Source organism: Crinia signifera, chromosome 1, assembly GCF_055691185.1.
Source record: "Crinia signifera chromosome 1, ASM5569118v1, whole genome shotgun sequence".
Taxonomy (NCBI): Eukaryota; Metazoa; Chordata; class Amphibia; order Anura; family Myobatrachidae; genus Crinia; species Crinia signifera.
The window spans coordinates 79,603,312-79,609,176 of record NC_139217.1 but is presented as its reverse complement, the minus strand read 5'-3'; positions in this window follow the sequence as shown (position 1 = coordinate 79,609,176).

Sequence of the window (5,865 nt, the reverse complement as noted above, 5' to 3'; positions counted from 1 at the left end):
TATTATTATTCATAATAATAAAAATATAATGATAACACTAATAGAATAATAATAAAAAATATAACAATAATAATAATAATATGGCATTAGTACAAGCACTAGTTAAAAAGTACAATTTGTTTCTGTCAAGATCAGTTCCTTTCCACTGCACAAGTTACAGCATGATATTTATTTGTTATTGTTAATAATTAATAAAGTTATGCTATATCAACACTTACCACTGCAAGGATGCTGGTTTTTGTGTTTAGTGCCCTTTAAAAATGAATTTCAGTTCACTTGAGTCTACTGCAGTGCAATCATAATCACACAGGGGGACATAACTAATATTATTACACTCCACATCTTCAGCAGCTGGAAACCTGCTGCTGACGCTCCACTATTGTTCTGACCTTCGTAAAAACTAACATCACAGTGGTAGACAAATCATATCTCTGTTCATTGTGCTATATCTGTCCAAATGACACTTCCCTGAATTCCTTTTTCTCCCCTGTAACTGGATTTCCAGACATGATGAAGATAGACAAAGGATTTTAATAATTCATCAATTGTTTTCCCCAGTGCAATTTCAAATAAAATACCTACACCGTTCTGTCATTTATATTAATACCTCCTTCAAAGTGCCCTCTCATGATGATTATTAAAACACGCTGTTTGCAATCGCTGTGATTTTATTTTGTTTTTTTGTGGGTTTTTTTATCTCTCAGCCGCAATTCTTATCTTCAGGATATTTTTTTTTCTTCTTCTTATGACACATTGAAAATGTTCTCGTTGCTATGTATTGCCTTGGTCACTGTCAGGTTGGTAACTATGGTTACAAACGGTGACGTGAAGTGAATTAAGATTTTTGAAAATGATTTCCAGTTCGACTGCTTTAAACAAGCCCAGGAAAAAAAAAAAAAACATGCAGCCGTGTCAAACATCTGTCCCCAGCAGGAAAATAAACTTTTCAGTTATCACAGCAAATTATACTTTAAGTAGACACGTACAGGGATTAGCATGGACTTTGAAATGGGCACATTTGAAGTGAACAGGGTTTTTTTTTTTTACTGGCCTGTAATTGGGAGTATACAGATTTGCATTGATTGAAAATTATTACTTCATCTCTGTACATGGTGAGCGATGCATCTTCTGGATAATGCAGCCTGCTGCACGCCTCCGGATCACTTATGAATGAAGTGTATAGAAGCTGCAAAACAACCTGCATTATACATGGATTTTATCCCCCCTTGTCAAATGACAGCTCAGTTTTTATAATCAAGGAAGCTGCTGTCTGCCTCAACCACCTGTCTGGCATTTCATCAGTGAAATCTCCTACTTAGGATTCTGCAACAAAATATTCTCCTGTGTCTGCTGCCTCCTGACCCCTGACTGTTGGGTCAGATCTTCTATTTAATTTATAAACAGCGTTTCCATGGTTGTCTTTTGATTTCCATGCAGCATGGAAGCAGCAAGAAAAGGAAAAGAAAAATAAGCTATTTTCCCATGATATACATTTCTGATTTCTTATTTTTCTTCTACAATAATTAATTGAAATTGCATGTTCAAACCGTTGTTATTATACAAATGTCAAAGGTATTCATCCTTTAGGGTTATTATCACCAATCTAAAGGTGCCCATACACTTATTTGTATGTTCCGGTATGTTCCATACCGCCCGATTCCAATCTGCTGCATGGTCCCGTGTGCATCGGATCTGGAGATCACAAGGGCTGTACATAAGATTTATAGGATCCTGCAGGATCTGGCATCACTTGCTGGGTCGCCTACGATACATTATAGCTAAAGGACTGCATAAGATGTATTGTATGCGGTCCAGCTAGCGGGGAGCCCGGCGGCTTTCCGGTGAGCAGTTGCCGAGGTAACACTTTTGAGGCTGCATGCAATACCTCGAACAAGTGTATGGGGGCCTTGAGTGGTGTTTTTTTCTGGGGCAGGACAAACCTACCATGGCAGGTTTGTCCTGCCCCAAAAAAACTCACCAGAGAACTTAAGGGTAGCCCACCCTGTTGCGTGCCCCCCCCCTGTCGCTCACTGCCAGCCAACTCTCCACCCCAGATCGCCGGGGTTCCCCTTCGGCTGCCCCCACTGCCATTCACCGCAGTAACCAGGCAGCAGGCTTGGGATGTTCAGGGAAGCTTGGGGGAATTGAGCGCCTGAACTTCCTAGTGCTGCGGAGCAGCCCGAAGTTTTCCGAGCAGGGCCTGCCGCCGGAGCCTGCTCACTGCAGCGAATGTTGGCAGCAGCAGTGGCAGGGGAGCTCCGGCGTATGATCACCAGAGCGGATTGAGCGAAAGAAGGGGGATGCGACAACTGGGGGTTGCACCTAGAGGTGGTGCGCCAGTGGTGCACAGCTGGAGGCACCACTGGCGCACACCTACATACTGGTGGTATGCCTGGAAATTTTCCAGGACAGCCCGTTGTGGCAGCACAGCTGAGCCCGGAAAATTCCTGGGCATCCCACTGAAGTGGTTAAAGATCATATAACTATTTTCTTTTAAATTAACTGGTTTGAAATAGGCCAACAACATTAGATTTGACTAAATACTTTGTGTAAATGGAATTTGTATAGCTTCTGGGTGGCTAACAGCAGTATCCTTAGCCTTTTAGTTGTTTAAATGCAAATTCCATGCAATTCAGGCTATTCTTGTATCTAACACCAATTAGGTAGAATAAATCTGAGATTGCACCTTGGGAGCAAAAAATAAAAATAAAGAGATCTTATCCGTAATCACAAAAATAAAAACATGCCAGAGAGTGATAATGATTTTATACAATAAGTTTTAAAACAAGCGCATAAAAAGCACTGGTGAAAATTAGATTTCAACATGTAAAAATGTATCTACAGAGTTTGTACATCATGGAGAGACCAGTTATTTGACAAAATGCAGCATACTTTAGATCAGGCATGTCCAACGTTGGCCCTCCAGATGTTTTGAAACTACACATCCCATCATGCTTTGCCACAGTTTTGCTATTAGAGAATGCTAAAACTATTGCAAAGCATGCTGGGATGTGTAGTTTTAAAACATCTGGAGGGCCAACGTTGGACATGCCTGCTTTAGATCATAAGTGAAATTGGAAAGGTCATTCGAAAGGACTCAGTCTGCTCATTCCATCCTTGCACAGATATTTAATTAGTTTTTTTCCCCCTTGTTTTTAGCCCGCCTTAGTTAAAAAAAAAGAAATTAAAAATGAAAAAACGTCAAGGGTTTTCAATAACACACAAACATCACTTTTTTTTTTCACAAACTACACAATTTAAATTAAACAAATTCATTACCCTGTTTTTTTTAAATAGTTCCAACAAAAGCAGACATAACAGCCATGGGTGATGAGTAATACACTTTAGACAGTAAATTATCAATTGAAAAATAATCTTTACTGTGGATGAATAGGATTAATCAAGGCAGAAAAAAAAAACAGATACATAAAAAGTTTTTCTTAAAATGTGTCATACCTGTAAGTCATCCTGAAATTTTGAGGCTCACATTTTTAAATAGTGTCCTGAGTTACTTTTTTTTAGGCAAGATACTGCATGGCGATGCAAGCTTACTCAGTAAATTCAAATGCATTCATCACGCACCTTTTGTGTTCATTTAACCATCAACATGCTTGTATTTCCATTGTATTTCTTTCTTTTTTATTTTGTTTTTAGTGTACATTTAGAATATTCATACTTTTAAGACAAAAAGTTTCATTACATTTTTTTTACTCATATGTAGAAATACATTTTTGCATGACTGGCTATACCCTGTTTGCCTTAAACTAGTATGTAGAGTGTTAAATATACCAAATTGGAAAATAAATGGGGACCAATGAATTAAAACATGATTTCTTGGAAATTAGATTTTTATCTCCAATATATCAAAATCAGCCACACCTGCTCCATCCCACTCACCCTGTTTCCAAGTAAGAATTCTAGATCCGATGCTTTCTCTTTGTATTTTTGTATGTAAAAAAACTCCATATGTAGGAAACAAAAAAGGGTACTTATGTATTATCTGGGCTCCCATGTTAAATGCACCCCATTTTTTCATACCCCTACTATCCAATTACGCATGGAGTTGATTTTATTTAGTGTGGTGAGCGCAGCGAGCCACCGTGCCCGAAGCGTGGCGAGCGCAGCGAGCCCCGCAAGGGTATGCGGTGTCATAAGAAAAACGGGAGCCCAGATATTACATAAGTACCCAAAAAAGTTCTGAGAACTCATGGCAAATGGACAATGGACAAAGCAGAACTTAAAACAGGACCGAGCTGGTAGTTGGATCCCCTTACAGCACCGCTGATGTTGCTTAGTTACTATTTTTTTTAGAGCTTTAGGCTATAGTGAAATATCCTTGTTTTGATATACATTTAGCATTCTTGCAACAGAACAAAGCAGTCAACTAGAAACCCTTACTATAGGACATTGAAAGGAAAAATGCACTTTAAATACAGGGGGATTTCAATGTCTTAATATATTTAGAATTTCTAGTTTTTCTATGCAGGAGCAAAATGTGGGCATGCCCACCCGGAGCACCATGATTGTTGTTATACCATTGTCAAAGAGCCAATCCGGGGAGTTATCTTAAAGCAACCGCTATGTTCTTGGATAAAAAGACTTTTTATCGTGAGTGGTTTATGCCTTAATTTTGAATGTGTATGTACCTATATATAAGAAGATAAAAGATACCTTGATAGGTTTCCTCTTCTACCTAATTGAGGTGAGCGAGGTACGCAATGTACTGCATTGATAAAATTCTACAAAAGATTACTGTTCTTTGTTTCACACAGTAGATTAGTTTATGACAAATGATAACACAGATTAGTCCTAAAGATTTTACACGTTTTTGACTCCATCTTCACAAAAAGAATCACATTGACACTTTAAGGGTTGCATCAAATTTTATTGATATTTTCGTTTTTTACATGTTCCCACTGCGCTATAGGATTATATCAATACGCACCCCATTTTTTTTGTTAGCTTTCTTGTAGATGTGGTGACATCTTTTGGGTTTTGATTTATCTTAGGCAGTATTGCGCCCATATTAGTTGACTTTTACACTCCCTTTTTCCATTTATCTACAGTATGTGTATGTCTACTTTCTTGATGTTTATCTACAGTATGTACTGTATATGCCTTCTTTATGCTTTAAGTAAATGACAAATCTTGAAATTAATCATTTTTTTTAACACGCATCACATTTCTCCTCCAGTGAAAATCAGGTACTGGAATTTAAGTACAGCCTTGTGGTTGTATTTATATCCCAGTACCTGATTTTCACTATGGGGCCTATTCTTTATCCAGCACTGAGTGGCAACTGAAAATTAGGTATCCAACTTGCCCCAATTTGGCACTTTTTAAATATTTAAGTATCATTATTGCTGCTGTTGAAGGAAAGCTGATCCAAAAACCAGCTCTCCCAGGAGCCCTAACATCTAATATGTAGCAGCAAAATGTAACAGTTGGAGTGCAAATGTGCATGCCTGAACTGAGTTGCCGTATACACATGGAGAGGGTCAGAGGAGGTGGAGGTATCCGAGTGTATCGCACCTCACATCTTGGACCTCCTTTGCATAGGAAGGAGCTGGGCTCCAGGAACTAAGATCCATGAACTTACCATCATTGGTGCCAGTTCCCACAAACAAAACCCAGGAAAAGGGGGGGGGGGGGGCATATTGGGCCACTAAAGATGACTGGGTGCATTAGTTAAACTATGTGGAAGCTACTATTTCCCCATGTGTAGTTCTCCTGTCCACCTTAATAAATAGGCTCCTGTGTGTATAGAGAAAATAGTCTAGTGTTAGCGAAAGTGAAAATGAAGAGTGGTGGTATACCTTCAGAGACAATATGTAATGACCATAGACAAACAAGGGGGGGGGGGGG